This window comes from Pyxicephalus adspersus, chromosome 6 (assembly GCF_032062135.1).
Source record: "Pyxicephalus adspersus chromosome 6, UCB_Pads_2.0, whole genome shotgun sequence".
Lineage (NCBI taxonomy): Eukaryota > Metazoa > Chordata > Amphibia > Anura > Pyxicephalidae > Pyxicephalus > Pyxicephalus adspersus.
This window is the reverse complement of record NC_092863.1, coordinates 89866894-89888227: the sequence shown is the minus strand read 5'-3', so window position 1 is coordinate 89888227 and position 21334 is coordinate 89866894. Positions and strand designations below refer to the sequence as shown.

The window sequence follows — 21334 nt, the reverse complement described above, 5'->3', positions numbered from 1 at the left end:
TTATTACCCCATGTTCCAGGCTTACAAGAGTGATCAGGTAAGGATACATACCTACGATATCTCCTAATACCTGCCAATGAAGGGCAAAGTTGTACAGTTGCTTTCATTGCATACTACATTTTTATTGTCCTTATGATTATTGGCCAGTGCAGTGTTTACTTATGGATGAGAATGGTGAGAATCTTACCTGTACAAGCAACTCTGAGCTTGTACAGGACTCTTTGCCTTGGCTACTTGTGGTAACCTTGGGGCAAAGGAAAAGTGGATATTTGTTGTGGGGGTTCATGACTTAGTACATGCCCATAGTCATATCCCTTACTGTCCCTCCTAAGTGACCCATAATCTAATGTCCTTACTATAGTCATATGTCATTACCTTAGTCTAAGATCATTTTTTTTTTCTTTGAATCCAATATACCTAACTGCATGTTTTTGGAAAGTAGAAGGAAACCAGAGTACCCGTAATAAACCCACACAAACACAGGGAGAACATACAAACTCCTTGCAGATAGTGCCCTGTACAAGATTGAAACCTGTGACTTAGCTCTGCAAAGGCAAGAGTGCTAGCTCTTGAGCCAACCATGCTGCTATGTATGTTTATGTTCCATAATGTGTTACTTTGAATGACTCAAATATTACAGGACACACAAGTGTTAGGAGCCCATTGAAATTTCCTCTTGAATACACTTTTGTGCAATTTTTGGAAAGCTTTTTTTTTTTTTGAACAATGTCTTTTGTCTTAGCATTCTTGCTGTAGAGCATGAGAGTTCCTTAGCGGACGGGCTAGCTGTGACAGGTACTCGGATGGCATTGATCCTCCTAGGCTGAGCAGGGTTAATCGGTTGAGGGCTATGCAGTAGGTGTGGCGGCTGTACAGTAGCTGTGGGGGTAGGAGAAGGATGCAGGCGGCTGCTGCTCAGTCTCTACACAACTGGAAGGAGGCAGGATGTATGGAGCAGCATAGCTGGCTTTAACAGATCTACACTGTGCGGAGAGTTGTGTGCAACAATCCTGGGTTCAATATAAACCATGGACAATACATGGATGGATTGCTGGGCTACTGACACTGCCAAGAAGTAAAAGGGATTCCTACTAACAAGGTAAGTTTAACACACTGTAACTGACAGAAGTGCTTCTCATATTTTTTACTTTGCAAAGTTTATCCCTCTGAGTGATCCAGCTGTGCTCTGCCTCTGTAGCTGATCTCTGTATTTATCAGCTGGGTTCCAGATCTCTCCAGAATTATCATTTCTTTTTTTCTGCACTAGTGATTTAATGCCTTGTAATAGTTCAGGGTTTTCCCAAAGGTTTAGAAGATTGGTTTTGTCCATGGAAGATTCTTAGGTTTGACATAACTCCCCCTGATTTAGTTAACTATTAATTAATTGTAAGTTTTATTTACTATTTTTTTTTATTATTTATTTATTATTAAACTAACAGGTTTGTCTGATTTGTGGCACTATCCTATATGCCCCACATCGCTAGAAAATACAGAGTACATGGCTGAAGGGGAACATGTGACACTCCCTACCTATCAACAATTCTGCGCTTACTGCCTTTGTAGCCAATCCCAGTGCTGTCACATGGGATGTAGGTGATTTTTTTTTTAATTGGCATTTTTAGGTGGGCTGGTGGTAGGTGACTGTGGCGGGGGATTACGGCAAACGGCAGCCTTCCTACCTTCCTATTTTGTCTGGAGTACATCAAAATCAAGTTTCCCTTAAATTCCATTTTTTTATATTTATAACCTAAAATGAAAAGCCAAGATGAAATTGTAGCATGACATGATCATTATCAACAGCTACCTTAGGCAAAGTGTTGCAGAGTTGTTTGTGGTCATTGAAGTTGTGTTTTTGCCCTTAAGGTGGATCATCTGTTTTGACCTTAAAGTGGTGTTCTTGATATAGAAAATCCATGGGGTTCATGGAGTAATTGTTTCTCAGTACAATGTGGTTTAGTAAATTGGAATTAAAGGGCAATACACCCCATTGTGACATATTCATATATATATATGGTCAGGCTTGTGGAGTAACCAGTTTGCTTCTTATATCTGTTGGGTTTACCAACTCCAAAATCCTACCACTTATTTGTCTACATGGTCCACTTTGGAGTTTTAGAGTTCCCCATCCATTTTTGGGTGTCCTATTTATACCTGATGCATTCTGTGTAATGTAATATAAAGTGGATTGTGACACAAAACTGTTTTTGAATAGCATGGTGTAATATTGGAACCTCTGTCAGGTTTTACTGCTGTCCAGATCTCGGTTGGAGAAATTCTTCTTTAAGCTACGTACACACTTCCAATTATTATCGTTGGAAAACGAACGACGAACGATCCTGCACGATATATACGAACGATCGTATAGCACCGATCCTGCACATAGAGATAACGACACGATCGTTCGTAGATATTGTACACACAATAGATACGATCGTTTAAGCGATAGAGGAACTATGTGCACGACAGGAAAGTGAACGAACGTTCGTTCATTACGCATGCTCAGGGCATGGACGATCAACGAACGACCGTACACACGAACGATGTTCAACGATCGTCGTCCAATCCGATCCGCCGGTTCGGTCGTTCGTTTCCAACGAGTTTCCTCGTTCGTCGGCGTCGTTGGTTACTTTTTTACGAACGTTTTTTTGCCCAATCGATCGTTCGTCGTTCGATTGGAACGATAAAAATTGGAAGTGTGTACGCACCTTTACTTCCTAGGGACAATCATATTACCCCGCAGGAAGTAAAGGAATCTCTCCAACGTAGACTCCTGATGGCAGTAAAACCTGACAGGAGGTAAAATCCTTTCCCACGCTATCCAAAATAAAAAATGTTTTGATTATAGACTCACTGTAAAAACCCAGCACGGAGATATAAAACACAGCAGGTTTCAGACTTGGTAATGCAACACTCCCCACCTCACCAGTATAATCCCTGAGAAATCTGATATCGGGTTCTGTAACTCCTTAGTATCTATGAAATCTGTTTTGTGTTAAAAGGTTCTTTTAACTGTGGTTTGTATGTTCTGGGAGAGATACATATGTAGCTGTCAGTATTACAGTCAGTGATATCCAAAGCACAGGTTGGACTTTGGAATTTAGAGACGGCTGTCAGCTAGGTAACTAAAATATTAAAGTAGATGAGTTTGATGCTTTGTATCAAAAATTGAATCTGGACAGAATGATTCTGTGGTTCTCAGGAATCTCTATTGGAATCTCTGTACTTGTGTTCCCAGCTCCTCCCATACCTTTCTGCCATAGGGGTATCATCTCTGTTTCTGATTCTCTAGCTTGCAAACCATCGTAGAATTTAGACTAGAGCCAGTCAACCTACCAGTATGATTTTTGGTTGTGTAAACTGGATCTCCTGGGAAAATAATTGTCATAATCTAAATATATACAAATTCCATACAGACGGGACTGGAAACCAGGATTCCAGTTCTGGAAGGCATGCTAACCACTCAGCCACCGTTCTTCCCTGCGGTGCCTGTGGTAGGGGTCCCAAGCGAGAAGCTCCAATGCTTGTTAGTTTAGACTTTGGATTACACAAATTCAGTTAGCAGATATTGTTTATTTCAGCGCCAAATGGTTACAAATTGGTAAACATTTCAGCTAGTTTTTTGTTGGTGCTGGCAAAGACTAAACACGTATGATTGTGTAATGTAAATACACGCTAGGAGGTTGCTGGAGACATCTGCAAATATAATCCGAGCAGCATAGTACAGTTTATGTATGCTTTGATATTGCTGGAGACCTCCTGACTGCCAAATGTCCATTCTGATGTATTGGGAATATCTTGGAATACCAAGTCCAACTTATTGATGTAATACACATTCAAAAAGATCCCCTAGCAGGTTTTTATTGGCTGTCAGTGTACCGCATGGAAAGATTGTGTGCTAGCATTAAAAGTGAGGCAAAAATCCAACATTTCCAGTTGTCACTAGAAAATGAATAGAATGGAAATCCTCTTATCTGTGCATTTGTTCTGTGACAACTGTCCAAGAAGGGAATTCCCTTTTTATGAGATGTGAAAGTCGGTTTTCTTAATGAGACACAGATGGCAAAAATAAAAAGATAGATTTTAACCCTTTTCTAAATTTATAAAACAAAGAATTTCACCCTGAGGTCCAAGTTTGTTTCTTACGAAGAGTCTGCTAGTCTTTAATGCAAAATATATGTCTAGAGATTTCTTATTTTCGAGGATTTCGTATTGGAAAGACACAATTTGAATCTGTGCATGGGCTCCAGGATGAGCATGAGCGGGTCTCCTGTAGTGGTGGCTACACCAGATTGGTTTGGAGTTTTCTCTGGATGTTAAATAGCTCCTCCAAAGTGACTATGGACTATGTGATCTATGGACTAATAGGCTCAACCTTCTTTAATTAATGGGGCAGCACGGTGGCTCAGAGGTTAACACCAGCCAGGACACTGTCTGCATGGAGTTTGCAGGTTGTCCCCGTTTCCCCCCACATTCCACAAACATGCAGTTAGGGTAAATTGTCTCCTCCCCCAATAAAAAAAAAAATTGCACCCAGACTGTATTAAATACATATGACTATGGTAAGGACATAGTCGCCTTGAGGGACAGATAATGACATAACTATGGACTATGTAAGAGCTGTGTAATATATCAGCGCTATATAAATACTTCATCTGTATGTGCTATGGAATATGTGGGTTAAATATGAATACAGTAAACTCCCATCAAGGATACATTTGTATTGAAAACTTGAGAGCCTGTCTCCTGAAACAGTCATTTATCGCTATCAGGGATTATCTGTACATTAAAGTATTTAAGAAATGTCAGCCTGCCCTCTGTAAAGGATAAGAGCAGGTATCTGGACAGAGGACTTGATGCTTTAGATAAGGTTTGACCTTTTGGTTTAACTCTTCACTGCCAAATCACTTGCATTCCTCAGCGGCAGTAGCATCTCCACCTCCTTGCCCTATATTGGCTGTAGTGAATGTTAAAAGATCCAACACAAAACTGGATTTTTATAATGCTTGCAAGTCATTAGATGTAGACTGCATTTGGTTTCAATTTTTCAGCAAGTACAGGAATAAACAGGTCATCTTGCAAGGACGCCACTCCCTTGGAGCTAAATTAAAAGCACAAACATTGTTTTCTAAACTTCTTGTAAACTACCAATCCCATCACCCCCATCTAAAGGAAATAATGGGAGAAGGACATGCTGAAAAAATCAGCCTGGGAGATAACTGTCACCCCTCCTGTAGATAACAGTAGTGTGTTGTCACCCAACAACGAGAAGTATTTTGCAGGAAAAAGACTTCGAATTTACCAATGAATGCAGCCACCACATCTAGGAGTATTAAACTGTGACATACTACATTTTTATGCGTAGAAGTGCTTTAAATCATCAAGTACTGAATTTATACTGAATTATACCCTACATTTTTTTGGAGCTTTTTTTTCCATAATATTGCGGTGCCACTGAAATAAGTAAGGATCCACTGGATTCATTAACTGCCCTGTACTGTAGTAGCAGCCAAAAACATCTAATAGTTCTGATAGGTCAAGAACCTTCAGGCAAAACTGGAAATGCCGTGCTGTTCCATGCTGGCTGTAAGGGTTGTCTAGAGCTAAGATACTTGTCGACAGTGGTCTAAAATCCTATACCTGTATCCTTACAATGTGTGTATATATATATATATATATATATATATATATATATATATCCTTAATTTTAAGGCGAGAAAAGAAAGCAGGCTTTTTAAGGCAAAGTTTTGAAGTGCAGTAATATTTTTTGTTAGTGGTATAAAGTGAGAGTTGTGTTTTACATAAAACAACTAGTCTTCATACATGATTGACTAGTAGTTGTGATTACATCAAAATATTCTTGCAATACAAGTACACATGGTGAACTTAAAACTCAACGATGTATCTCGATTTCCCAACGCGCTTCGCCTTTCAGGCTTCCTCGGGATAATTTTAGATTTGCAAAATACATTTGTGTAATCACATTCATAAATAGTGAATAGAAACATCTGCAAAACATCCACCCCAATAATTCCAATTTGGAAAAGAGGAAAAATAGTGCGAGGTGGCTGGGTTTTAGAAGAGTTAGCTGTATATGGGGGGTATATTGATTGCTTCTAGGTAAACGTCATTTTGTTTTCTGTTTTGTTGTGGGTAAAGGTTTCTATGGGTTTGGGATCCAATGGGTAATTTAGTACCTTAGGGCAGGGAGATGCTTCATATACCATGCTTGAGGGATACCAGGATAGCAATCTAAAGGATCCAGTGAGTCATTAGATACTACTTGATCCCAATGGAGTAAGCTAGCTAACTAGATGGCTCTTTAGAAGGCAGAACGTTGTAGAAATACAGGGCGAGGCGTCCTCAGCCAGTTGTGAAATATATATGATTTTTTTTTAGATTCTACAGCTCTCCAAACTCATGGCCTTTCATTCTGTAGGAGTTTGGTTACTTTATTGACCAGGCTTGATCACTCGGTTGATTGTAGCTCTTCCCTCTAATAACATGTTGTCTCCAGAGTGTTTGAAGATTCATGTTTGTATACAAAGTACATGTAAGCTTTTTATGATCTTTTTTTCTTTTTCTAAAACAAATGTGTAACTACTTAACTGGCAGATAATAGGCTTAGTAAGGTGCCAAACCTTAACTTCTGCTTTATGTTAATCCTCTTTACAGCACCATTGGGAGCCTCCCGAAGTTCCATTGTAAATGCTGTATTTCTAGGAGTCAGTATTTGCATAGTCATAGGTATGTCTTCCATGTAACATAGCATGGGACAGGCAATGGGCTGCTCAGGCGCTGTCATGAAGTCTTGCTTATTCAATTGGCTGTGGCCACTTTGGGAGAACAGTGTTATACAGAAGCTATAGATTGGTGCTTTCATTTTTAAAAAAACTTTTAGTGCTTTCTATTTTTTACAGCTTTTTCTTAAAATAGATTTTGATGTGTTGAAGTTGTTTTCTAATGGTAGGGTTGACCAGCCCCAGTTGTAAAGAAGGCATAGTTTCTTGGTGGTTTTTTGTGACCTCTGTTTGATTTTTTTTTCCTGCGGATGACTTGAGCTTCATTCACTGATTTCTTCAGACTCCAAACAAAAGTGCAAGATAAACATTGCAAAACAAAACTTTCCCTTCCTGTACAGACCTGTTATGTGTTTTCACACTGTGACAATTTGGACAGTTTTAACCCATTAGTTATCGGATGCATTTTAGGTGGCCACAGATCTCTGCAGGAGATGTGCAATAATGGAATGTTAACAGATAAGGACAAGTGAGTCATGGAGTCTGATATATCATAAGATAGAAAACTCCATTGCGTTTCCAGTAGGTGGAAAGTGTCTGTACATCAGTACATTTTTTTGTTTGATGACTGCATTACTTATACAGGATACATGGATACCTGACTGTTTTCTTTCTGTAGGTTCCGTCTGTCTGTAATATTCAAATAATTATGAGCAATGATCAGGAGTTTTGTTGCAGCTCCTATGGATGGACACGTGCAACCAACTGTCTCCAATTGCAGTATTATAGGGCCCCATGTGTGTTGGCCATGATTGGTCGGTTGTCTTAGGATGGAAACAGACATGTAAAAAACTTTGGTCTTGCAAAAAGTTGTGGTTCAGGAAATGGAATGTTGGAATACATTTTGGTGGATGAATACATGTCTGTCTATAAATCACTTTTTTTTTTTTTTTTTGGGATTTATACTCCACTTTTTTACAAACTCTCTCCATAAAAATGTTTGGTTTCTAATATCAAGGACAACTCTGCTTTTATCTTGCCAATCGATAAACTTTAAGCTACACTGTATTCAAAATCCATAGCATAGAGCATGTTCAGAAATGGAGCTGGATACTGTATAATGTAGGACCTCCACACACACACTAGGTGTCTACTAGTCCTTTTTTATTACTAAGGACTTTATTTGGCAGGGGCCTATACTATATGTCTATGGATAGCCTTAAATGTCTCAAAATAGGCCATGCTGGCCATGTTAGTGCAGCTTCATTATAGGCAACTTTGGCACGTGGAGTTTTTCTTCAGCGCTACAGTCATCTTTGAACCTTGGGTTGTCTTACAATATTATTTCATTCCCATAAAGCAAACACACTTGGAGTTACTCATGGTTTTGTTGCACAGTGTTCCTAGACTGATTTATTTACGGGCACTTCAGTTTATACGTTGAATTGTTTTACAAAGAGGAGAAGTGATTTCAGTTCAGTGTTTCAAGGTACTTTCCATGGAGTAAATATGTTACATTCTTCTTGTAAAATGTTTTCATCATTATACTATATATTATATTTCAGAGAATCTCCTTTTAGTAGAGCTCTCAACACCCTTGCTCAACAGCTGTTGAGTTAAATTGGGAAAACAGGGCTCTAATGGGTTTAAAGTGTGTCTGTTTCATAGTGAGTTTTACAACAAGCCATGCCTGTTCTCGGTAGCAGAAGGCATTGTGGAGGAATTCATTTTCATTATTCACACCACCGGCACTCGGATGCATTTTGCTGTAGTTCAAGGATGGATCCCAATGCAAAAATATATAGCAGACATTCATTGCAACTGGAAGTGAAACTGGAAAATGTGATTCCCTTCCTCCCCCCTGATGCTATGGCCAACTTGTTGGGTGAAGTAAGAAAGGTGGAACTTTACAAAAAACTTTACAAAAAAAAAAAAGCACCACAATGTGTCATAGCAATGCAGTTCAGAGCACATACTTACACATACAGATTAAGTGCTTTTTTAGTGCTTTTCAACTGCTGCATGACTAAGCTATACATCACTGTAAAATTAGTGCATTAGCAATTTCATATAAAATATTTGTGATTCCTTAGCTTAGAAAAATTGTGCAAGTTGGGGCCATGCAACCTTTGTACATTTTGTTGGCTGAGTTTTATAATGACTGGATTATGGTTTTATTTCTGTTAACCTTAAGAGGTTTTCCAGCAGGTAATAACAATTAACGACTTCCCATTATATGTAATACACCCAGAACTGCACCTTCTTACGTTTCTGTGCTCGTCTTTTTGTGAAAAAACAAAACAATTTTTTTCTTCTCTTCCACCTTCGGGTTAAACCTGATGTTTCAGCTTCATGTGGGACATTATGATGATTCCTCCTGTTTAGTAGAGATGGTCAATGTGTATGCAGATAGAACTGACCTGAAATTGAGGCATTGTAACTGGAGAGTTTCATTGGCCTAATTTTAGGTCCGTGCAGTTTGTATAACAAAGTCAATTTTTTTTGCATCTCGTTGACCATCATAACTGCTTGTTGATCGCTATTTTGTTGCAACAGTTGAAATAAGTCCATCAAGCAAATGGTAAGAAAGGGGTTAATAGTTTGGATAACTATCTAATGTATTTAACATTTTTAAGTATAATTGTTAACAAAAGATGACATCACACAGTAAGTACATATCACGCAGTCATTTATTAGAATTAGCAGGTTTTGTTTTTCTAAACTCCCCTGTAACCGTTTTATTACCCATTGTAGGTTGTTGTGTTATTATTGCAGTTTTATTACAGGGTGAACTATTCAGGAAAAGGGTTATAACGTTCAGCAACAGCATGTAATACAGACAGGTGTGCTTAGAACAGTCAGCCTTTTGTAATGTGGCTTTTTTCCAAAAGATAAAAGAAGAAACTTGTTGTAAAAGCTTTAAGTGTTAACTGGCGTTAGACTTTAATTTGTTTTTTAATAAAGTCTATGTAGGACTACCTTGTCTACAGCACTGCCATGGGCTTCCAGTAAAGAATGGACAGTAGTCACGCTAAAGCAAAACTAAGCCTAAAATCTAAATTTAAAAAAGAAACGCAAGGAGGTTCTTTATTGGTGAAGGAACATGCTATGTATTTTTTGTAATAAAATAAAAAAAACCTGCATGTTTGCAATCTTCTCTATAATATACACTGAGCTGCACATGGATACGATCATGGCAAAGCTAGATAACGAGAATGAATGAATGCACTATGCACATGCGCGATAGGTATGTCATTCTGGCCTGGAGCCCAAACCCAGGTTATGGCCAAAGATCCCGAACCCAGAAGACCAGGTGAAGATGACGGCATCGGTAAAAGAGTAAAGAGAGATGAGTTTCGTTTAATTGCAAATAGGCCAGTAAGTTTATTTTTTCCCCAAAGAACATAGTCTGTCCACCCTGTTGGCTTGCAATTTTTTTTATTAGGTTCAGTTTAAAGTTTAGTTTCTGCTTTGAAGAAAGTGAAAACGAAATGACAGATCTACTAGCAGAATTCATTCAGTCCTTTCCATCTTCCACGTCCTATTATTGCTAGATTTGTTTCCTGATACTGTTCCCCCATACATAATCTTATGGTAACATAGCTCAGGAATGGCGTGCCCACAAAAAGAATCGTTTGGTTTGTGTATGTTTATGGCCCAGAGGGGGAATGTATTACAGTTAAACCCACAAGCCTCACCCTTTTTGTGGTTTACAATGAATTCCAGCCCTGTGGTATTCAGGGCGGTTTAAATAAATGGTTTAAATTGCATAAGGTTCAGCGGGAACTCTGGGAACGTGGGCAGCTGTACGTTCATACAGAGGCCCAGAGAAAGTCAATGCAGTATTGTCAGCAGTAGCATACATTGCTCTGTAGGCGAGCAGATGACTTAGTGGAAAACTGATTAATAGTCATGGTGGGTAGATTTTTTTTTAATTTTTTACACCTAACTTGGCTGCTAAGCTTTGGACCCTTTATACAAAAATGTGCTTAGATTGCTGTTTGTATTGTTCTTGGAGAATTTGTGACCATGCATGAAGTGGAAGGATATCAACCCCAAGAGAAATGCTGACAAAAGTAGTAATTGTACTTTTTACTAACAAATATTGTTACAGTAGTAAAAAAGCACTTATATTGTACAAATTCTAAGTTGTTTTTTATTAGCTAAAGAGACCTGTTTAGTAAGCAGCGGTATGAATATACCGCCCCTTAAAGTAAACATTTTTATACTTTCCCTTTTAATTTATTAAAGATCATTTATTTTATATGTTTTATTGTGCCTTCCCAAGTTCTGGGTAACCCTGCAGACACCTCACATATCCCAACAGGCTGCGTAATTATCTAATCTAGACAGGAACGGCAGCAACTGCTCTGCTCCTGCACATGTGCGATTGTGCATTGGGTCATTTGTATTGATTGTTTATATATTGGACACACTATCAGGAGACACTTCACCCAATTTCATACATGCTCAGAACAAGATCAGGTGCAGTCTCAGACTTCATCTAGGCGCTTATAAAAAGATGGTGGTGTGGGACATTTAACAGCAAAATGAGTTTTGGGATCAGAAGCGTATGAGTTGCTTGTTGCATTAAGTACATTTAATAAATGATTTTCATCTACATTAGGGTAGCACAATAAAACAAAAAGTAAGTGCCAGGTCCTATTTCCCCGAGCAGTGCAGTATGTCTTATAGATGTGCTTCATGTTTCGCCATCTTCACTTCTGAGGCTGGCAGAGAGCTAATATATTAATTATTAGAAGAAAACAAAAAGATGGAAAGCCCATAATAAGTGTCTCTCCTCCAATCCATTGCTCGATTTAGCGGAGAACTCCATCGGGTTCTCACAGCTACACACCACAGCAGGAATATTATGAATGGGTGAGTAGGGAGTGGATATCAATATTTTTGTTCTGTTATAAATGAAGTCAAAAGTGTAGTTTAAAACTTGAAAGGAGTTATCATTTTTTTTGTCATGTTTTCATTCCTACCTGTGACTTCTTTTCAGGACGGTTTCCCTAATTCTTATGTTTCCTGTCCCTTGAACACAAAGGTCGCAATAAAAACCATTCCCCTCTAAAAATGTGTTTTTGATTTTCTATAAATTACATCTGTAATGATATCCCATAATTTCCTGCCCTTTTGGATCCCATAATGGCGATGGGACTAGGCAGAAGCTTGATGCCTTCCATGCAATAAAGTTACATTGTAAATTTATTTCCTCTACCCTACTCAAAATGCACTGCGGGAATATATGTGCATTTCTGAACGTTCTGGCCATGAAGTTCCATGTCTTACATTGGGCTTCTTAGTTTCGAAGATGCAAAACAGGGAAACGCACTTTAGTGCATGGCTCCTCATTGCACTGCAGAGTTCTTTTCTGCCTTTCAGATGCCTGCCCATTGCTGTAACCAATGTTGTATTCCATTTATATAAACCAGATGCAGCTCCAATTAAGCCTAGGGGTCCAAGGATTTCTTGGAACTTTGGAGTTGTCTCTATATTATATAAATGGCTTTGACTTACTGCGATACCTTGGTGGATGTTCTCATTTTACAATTAGTGATGTATTTTCATTAATAATCTGTAGAATGATTTCCCTGCAGTAAATACATTATAGACTTCTTAGACACGTAGCTAATGCAGGGCCATACATAATACTTGTGTGTTAATTAAAACCAAAATTGAAATGTGAAGTTTAAAAAAAGTATTGTCTACCATTTGTACTTTGTATACACAGAGTATAACTCCAACTTCAGAAACACATGGATACAATTTAATAAAAGACACGCAGGTCTGTTGTATATTAAACATTGACTAAATGTAAATTTTCAAGGCTAAATTAATAATGGCGATTATGGAGATACAGATTCTCCTCCCAGAATGTAAATATATATATATATATATATATATATATATATATGTGTGTAATTTTTTTGTAGCAGTGTTCAGACAGTTCCCCACTTTCAGCAACTTTCACCAAACCTGGAAGTCTACAAACTGACCCTAATATAAATATTAGGCACCTCTAGGAAACTGAATAATGCTTCTTTTGTAATGTGTCCCTGGACTTTCAAGACAATTCCATTACATAGCCTCCAATATTTGTCAGCAGCCAGGTCGTTGGTCCTGATTGAGCCCCACTGAGCTTCATGTGCTTTGCACTTAGTCCATCATGGTGATGGGTTGCCCTACTGGCCAGTATTAGGATTTTGCAAGGTCAGGACAAGAGAGCTTACATACTGGTCTTCTCCATTCAGCTGACTTCTCCAGGCTTGGTATTGAAACAACTAAAATCAATGTGTTTGACTTTCACCTTTCTTTACCACTGGTGCCCCCCCCTTCTTAGGTACATGCAGACCATTACACTAGTGCACCATTGTTTTGGGGAGTGACTGACCTATTGCACAATATTGTAAACATCAGGGAAATATAAAGTTATAGAATTTAAGAACTGCTGGCCTTGTTATTTTGTAAAATCTCATCAATATTTATTACGAGTATTCAGGTCATCTAAGGATTGCCTTGATCTATTTTGAGACGGAAGTGCCCCCACCCCCTTCTTCTCTGATAATAAACACAGGATCTCAATGGAGGGCAGGTATTAAGAATGCAAGAACCAGTCTCATCGCCTTACTGCAGCTTCACTGAAAGACTCTGAGAACAAGATTGGGATTAGAGTTTGAGACTTTAAGCTAAACAGATATGACAGTTTTTCTTCACTTTATTTCCCGCCGTGTATAATATCATTGTTCAAGATGAATGCAGCAAGGAAAAGTTAAACTGAGTCATACCCTCTACTATTCCGCACCTTAATGTGCAAAAAGGTGGATGCACACAGAAGATTTGTTGCACTACTAAAGTCATTAGTGATCAGTATAGTAACATGTCATATTGATTGATCGCATTCATTTGTAACGATATATCTGTACCATCCCTGTGTTTAACAATTGATTGCTAATTGATAGCGTTTCAGGTAACAAAACTGTCCTTTGTGCACCCAGCCTAATACCCCCCAGTGACTCCAAGCCCTCACCAGCCATTGACACTGGAGCATTGTTATGATGGCAGGTTGTGTAGACACTATTGAATGGTTCCAGCTGAGTGGCCCAACTACACAGTTTATTTCAGTGCTGGTTGCTGAGAGCATTGGCGCTGGTAGGTAAGTACTAGACGCTATTTTTTGGCTCATTCACATATAATTTTTTGAGGCTGGATGATTTCCTAGCAGAAAACTGGTAATGTAAACTACAGCTAATGCTTGGGTAATGGGGACTGAAAAATAGATCTTGGTAACATTATGGAAGTTCAAAAACATTCCTAGACATATCTCACAAATAAACTGATATTTGTTACATGTTAGCATGATCTATTGCCTACTCTAATCTACAACCAACTAAAATTACCCAGATATAAGACTGATGTCTCAATGGCCTTGATTTTTTTGGCCTTAGCTATTGGTTGTTTGGCCGTGGTTTCCAAAAATGCTGCACAATCTCGCACAGTAGGGAAGAAGCACCGATGGAGTGACATGGTGTGGTTCCCTTACTGGCAAGACAATCAAGATAAGTAAGGTTTTAGTTTCAATAGTTTTTAGTTTTTTTTTTATTTAGCTGTACAAAAGAAAATAAACAAGGCAATGAAAACCTTAAAAAAACAGGTGACATCAAAAGAAGGTAATGATATACAGGAAATAGGAAGAGATGCAAGGTCAATGATGGCCACTTTTACAGGTCCTGAAACCCCTGCCCGGGTATCAGGATAGAAGTGAAAAAAAATGTGAAAGTGGGGATGAAAGGAGAAGAGAAGGAAGGGAAAGATGGCAGGATAGGGGAACAAGGTCTTCAGCCATCCGGTAATATAATTTTGAGAATTCAAAATAAGGTCAGGTTTAAAGAAGTCACAATTGGGCTTCAGAATTGCTGGAACTTGGCTATGGAATTTGTGAGTATGGCCCTAATTTTTTCATTAACAAAAAAACAAACAAACCATTTTTTGTTACCTGAGCCACTGTAGGGGGTTGGGGTGGATGACCACCAGGCCTTCACTAGTACCATCTTTGCAGTTGTAAGATACGGTTTAAGATAAGGAAAATAAGTAAGGTTTTAATGTTTGTGGTTACTGGATAGTGGACTGTAGTCAGATTGGCAATCTCGCATAACCCTGAAATTAATTTTGTAAGGTCACCTATAGACATGAGTAGGGGTATGTGGGAATCTCTGTGGCCCAGCAGTTGCCTTCTGGCTAACCACTCTATGCTTGTTATATACAGTGCAATGTAATAAACTAATGAATAGTTCAATCATATCTTATCTGAAAACATTTTCAAGAAGTATTTTTTTTCTTATATGAAGCAATTTTCACCTAAAGCTTTATTGGAAATAATCAGATCTCAGGATGATCATTCATTTATGTATCAAAAGCATTTATGTATGAGCAGTGAATGTGTAGATAAAAGATCCTCTTCAAACTACAATTGCCCTGGTATAAGTTTCTCTGGTAGCATCTGGCTGCTTCTTTCCCTTCTCTCTGACTAAGTTTGCACATTAGCACTCAGCCGAGTATTCTTGTTTATGCGTCGGCCAGCCAAGAGAAGTGCCTGAGGGTAGTCAATCTGTGTTCATGTCTCGCTGCCCATTAAACGCTATGGGCACCTTAGACCATAGTCGGTATATACAGGCAACACTTTCTTCCTTTAGTTTATATATAATTTTAAATAGGATCTATATTTAAATGAAAGTGATACACTCCAGTCAAAACTAAAAAATGTAAATCTTGAAATGCATGGAAATGAAGGATGAGGGAGCTCTGCACAGTGCAGTGGAGGGTGCAAAGCAAATACAAGGCAGCAGGGAAGAATGCAATGCCCCGCACTGGTCACCTTACTTTGCTTGCATTTCATTTGGTACCTTACATTATTTAAACTTAATTTCCTGTCCTCAATGTGACGGCCAATCAGCAGGCAGTGGAGTCAATAATATGGCCACCACGTTTCAGTAAGTACTAGGGAGGTGACTTGACCTTTTACTCACTGATGCTGCTTCAAAAATATAAGCAGAAGGCAGCTTTAACAAGAGATGATTACTTTGTTTTGCAAAGCACAGATTCACTTTAAAGAGGACTTTAACTCTAGAAGCTATCCCCACAAAAAATTTGGCAGGCAGAAGGTAAAAGAATAGTCATCAGTATTGCCGAAAAGTTTTGCACAAGCTGACCTAAACTCAACCAACAAGATATCCATATCTGATGGACCATTAATTGGTTGAAAAGGGGTCTCTGTGCTATTATAATTTTTTCCAGTATACAGCCGAAATTTGTTCTGGTTTACTGGTCCGTCTATCATTCCAATACAAGCTACATCCTTGCAGTCCTTTTTTTTTCTTTGATGCCTCCATATTAAATTCCTGCTAGTTTCAAAGTCTACACAAGCTGTCAGCAGGATTACCAACTGCTGTTAGATGTAAATCTCAAACCTTTGAGAGCAGAAAATTGCAGCCTCATGTAACCTACAACAAACTAGGCCAATCTCACATAAAAATAGATGAAAGTTTGGTTATGGAATAAAACATGTCTGTATAATTTTCTCCATAAACCAGCTTGAAGAAGAAAACAATTATTATCCATATAAATAGTAGTCTGTTTAGCTACAAGTTTATATAAGCAAGGTATAAAGTGTGTCTCAACACAAGAAGAAAAATGCAATTTACTGCAATTTATTGGTTCTTTGATGTGACAATATTAGTTTTGTTTTTTAAGGCCTGTTCTTTATTTTCACCTGGTGATCCTACCATTACTACTCTTGTCCAAGGGTGACAATAGTCATTTACCATAGAGAAAGTGTTCTGCAGTCCACAGGTAAAACTGGATAGATTACAGCATTCTTTTCTCCATTGCACTGCAATTCAGTACCTAAAATGTGGCTCAAATTTTACAAAAAATTCAGGCCACAGTGTGCAACCCCAAAATGTTGTTTAGATGAGGTCAAGATCTACTTAACAACTTCACTTCTCCACTACAATAAGCATATACTGCATATACTCGAATATAAACAGAGGTAGTTGTTTTTACCCAAATACAGGAAACTACATGACTACAAGTATAAGCCTAAGGCACAAATTGAAGCCATCAGTGATAACAATATAGTAATGAATAGAAATGCCCCAAAAATTAAAGTGAACAAATACATCATTAGGGTGTTATTTTAGGACATTTATTTAGAAGGGGTGACGCATAAAAAAAAATTACATGTTCCATACATTACTTTGTATCCCCCCTCCACACACACACTTTCGACAGTATTTGAGTTATGATACATCACTTTCTCTTAAAGGATCTTTTGGGCATTATTGTTGGCCAAAAGTAGATGGCGCTATGTCCTCATGTATAGTATGTAACAAACTCTCTTGTCTCAATTACAAGAGTTTGTTACACGCTTTCCTTGAGGACACAGCGCCATCTGCTTGATTGACTAGAATATAAACCAAAATTCTTCTTCTAATAGCACTTTGAGGGAAAATAATTCTTGGTTTATACTCAAGTATGTATGCTAAGTACACCACCTCAGACTGCACTTAGACCTCAACAACATGAATAGAAGTCTGTAGGTTTGTAAGGGTGCATTGTAAGGGTATGAGCATGCATCTTTCTCGAATGATCGCTGCCACAGTCAATTGCCATAAACATTAAGTATATAATTAGTGTACTCCTATTGAGGCTTCCGAAACTGCTTTTGCTGTTAGCAATTTTTAATGTGTGACTGTTAATATTTACTTTTTTTTTAAAATTTTTTATCTGTTAGTTTTTTAAACTAAAAATGCATTGTTAAACTTCCTAAACTAAAAATGCATTAAATTTGAAAAAATGTTTTAGTATAATTTTTAGAATGGCAAATAAGGAAATAATTTAATATTGTAAAACATCTTAATACTGGTTAAAAAAAACTTTTGTCTACAGTTTACATACAAAATGATAAAGTTTTTACATTTTTCTAAAAAAAAAGTGCCTAACTGGTTCCCCCCCAAAAAAAACAATACATGGCAATGTGGTGACAGCACTGTGTGCAGGGAGTTGTGGTGTCCCTGAACAAGTTGTTGACAGGTTATTGTTAGAAGCGCTGATATTATCAGTTGGTTTAGAAATAGTTCTGTAGTGAACAAGCACTGCAACTTGGTCTGAGTTTTGTGTCCCGGGAGAGGATAATAACAGGAAGAGGCTTGTCAGCAGGGCAAGGTGGTGACTGAGGAAGCTGCAAATTCATTACGAGTGTATCATCCTCATTATTCACCCATTATTTATCAGTTACGGAAGGAGATAGGTTGTGAACTCTCAGCAATGTTTCCCAACACAATGAAAATAGCTGTCCGTGTCATCTGTGCAACTCCGACACCTGCCATGTTTACAAAGTAGACCTTGGACACCAAGTATAAATATGGATCTACAATAGGGTCTCTATTTTGGGGTTTGAAACGCATCTCAAATGCAAATAATTTAAATCCAAGGCTGTGTTTGACCTACCTTTCACTGCATTTATTTCAGTTCCTTTTGAGGTCCATTTAAACTGCAGGCAGGCTTTTCTTGTCAAATGTTGTTTTCTCTTTATATGAATGCATTTGCATTTGGATAGCTATGCAAAAGAAAAGAAAAATGTATGGTTATCAAATTCAAATACATTTGCTTTTCAAATTGGAATATGTATACCAAATGCAGCATTTGAAAGGAATGCTCATGGACAGTTACTCTTAATATGTGTGTGTGTGTGTATATATTATATCTATATATATCTCGGGTATGTCAAACCTTAACCTCCTTGCAGTTAAGCCCGACCTTCGCTCGGGCAAAAAAAAACTGCAAGGATGGTTAAGCCCGAGATTTTGTACATCCATACTTACCTGGTCCCCCTGTGCTCATCCAGCGTCGTCCTCCATCGATCATCGTCCGCCGATCTCTCCAGCGTCGGGTGCCTTCGTCGGGTGACAGCAGGACCGGTAAGAAGCCGGCTTCTTACCTGGTCCCGCTGATCGTTCACGTCCTCCTCGTTCCAGCGCCGGATGATCTCTGCAGGGAGAAGCCGTCCGGCGGAGAAAAAAAAAACCGGACGGCTCCTCCCTGCGTGCGTGATGACGTCGGCGCGTGTGCGGGAAATTCAAACTGAAACTCATTCATTCATTTTGTATTGGATTCAATACAAACTCCTGTATTGAATCCAATACAAAATGATTCAAATAAATACAAAGTATATAATTGGTAAATTCAAACTGTCATTTTGTATTGGATTGGATACAAACTTGCGTATCCAATCCAATACAAAAAATAAAAAAAAATAAAAGTCAATAACTTGGAAATTCAAATTTATATTTTGTATTTGATTGGATACAAACTTGCGTATCCAATCCAATACAAAATAATTCAAATAATTACAAAGTATATACCTGGTAAATTCAAACTGTCATTTTGTATTGGATTGGATACAAACTCCAGCATCCAATCCAATACAAGAAAATAAAAAAAAATAAAATAAAAGTAAATAACTTGGAAATTCAAATTCTTATTTTGTATTGGATTGGATACAAACTCCCGTATCCAATCAAATACAAAATAATTCAAAACAAACTCCAATAAATACAGAATCAAAGTTTTAAAAATTGCCACACTAGGGAGGTGTTTTAGAATAATATAGTACTTTACAATATACAGAGTTACTGCTTTTTCAGTATTTATGATTTGTTTACATTGCTGATTTTTGTGTTTTTCCTTTAATTTTATTAAAAGTAATTTTTTTTTTTTTTACATGATTGTGTGTTTCAAACATTTTTTATATTCATATTATCTACTAGAACCCCTGTTCAGACATATTTCTGTAAGTTACAGGTCTACAATTTAAAAAAAAATTTCATGAAAAACAGTGGATCACTTTTGGTACAGAAATCTAGACCTCAGTGTAACGCTTAGGTGGTTAATCACTGAGCCACTTCAAGTAGAATAAAACTTAGACTTCAGCCGAAATGATTTCTTGTTTTGGTTTTGACCAAATTTAATACTATTGAGTTTTTATTTCTTGAAGAGTTGTCGACATCCTAATGAAGAGTGAAGGGCATTTCAAGATGAAAATAGTCACTTGTTTGAAATCTGGACAGATTCACTGCATTTTGGGGGTACAAATCCTGAAAAAGATAATAAAACAATTTGGCACAGACCTTCATGAGAACTGAAAACAAGATGAGTAATAAACAAAGGCAGCATTAATTGTCCAAAAAAAAAAATACATACTTTCATGTGTTATCAATGTCTAGTTTATCTACCAAGATGTACTGTATGTTGTATGGTCTTCATTGTTTTTGCTCTCATTTCACAATCTCTTGATAGCAGCTGTGGAAATCCTGTGTAAAAATCCTCTATTTTTCAATTAACTTGCTGCATTTCATAATGGGCTATCTTCGGACAATAAAAATAAATCCAGCCAAAAAAAGAAGGAAGATGCAATTGCATCCTGACAGCCTGAAAACAGGTGAAGTCAAATTTTACCCAGGGTTTTCACAGCTGCCATAGGAGTACTGTATTGCAAAAAAGAATATTGTGCTGAACTTCAGGTAGATATCAATTATTCAGGTGTGTTGTGATGCCATAGGCTGGCAAGAAACATGATAGGAGGAAAAAGAGTAAACAATTCTCTATTCTGCTGATGTTTTTGCTTATACACTGTCCAATTGCAGGCTGTGACAATTTGGATATCTGACAAAATCAGCTCACCAACCTGGCTTTGTTGTCTGATATTGTTGCATTTATCCCAGGATTAACTTGTTATTAAAAAATGCAGATAAAACATGTATGTATGTTAATTGTATATTAAGCGGATGCCTAGTAGCACACTCTATATAAAATTGATCATACATAACTGCAATTTTTTTATTAGAGGTTTGAAGGCAGAGGGTTCACAAATCAGCCAGTCAACAAGCCTTTTCAGGAGGTCGGCAATGATGGCCTCTGTGTATCTTGCCTGGTAGACGTAGAGGGGCCTTAATATACGGCACAGAAAGTGTTCTTAGTAGGTGAGCCTGCTTTGACTTTCATATGAACTTCTGGACAGTTTGGAAGATCACAACAAATAATCTTCCGATGAAGTCACTTTGTGTTCATACCTACCCGCATTTGCCAACTTTCTTTCCCTGGACTGTTTTCTCTGCACTGTTTAGAAATTTTTTGACACAGAGCCCAAAGAGGCTTGAAACATCTGTCTGCCTGGCTTTATCTTCTCCACCAGACTTCTACCTGTTTAGTTTATGTGTCACTTGATCCGGAGTGAAAATAAAGCAAGCTGGAAGAATGAACTGGACAAGTGACAGTGTTACATTTTTTACATTTCAGACTAATTTAAGGCAGAAAATTCAAGATCTGCTGAAATCATCATCATCAAGTATTGCATAATGAAGACTTCTAGAACCTATCCATAGCCAAAGCATTTATTTTAGTTTTAGATAGAAAGAGCAAATGTCAGAACCTCTGCCAGTTTTTTTTTTTATTGCCGTCTGTGTCTCAGTGCTGAGATTTACCAATAAGAAAGTGATGGAAAATCTGAAATTTTACAGATGGCATTGGAACAA

General features: G+C 37.8%; 1 protein-coding gene across 5 annotated transcripts in view; it reads left to right on the top strand.

The window, feature by feature from the left end:
* PDZD2 (PDZ domain containing 2) overlaps nucleotides 1–21334 on the top strand; it is a 211405-nt gene that overhangs the window by 100788 nt on the left and 89283 nt on the right. The window contains exon 1 of one of the 5 annotated variants that reach the window (XM_072416556.1): nucleotides 934–1099. The exons of the other annotated variants lie outside the window; for them this stretch is intronic. The gene's annotated coding sequence lies outside the window, so the exon portion shown is untranslated. Of the gene's footprint in view, nucleotides 1–933; nucleotides 1100–21334 lie in introns of those variants that run through there. 5 annotated transcript variants of the gene reach the window in all.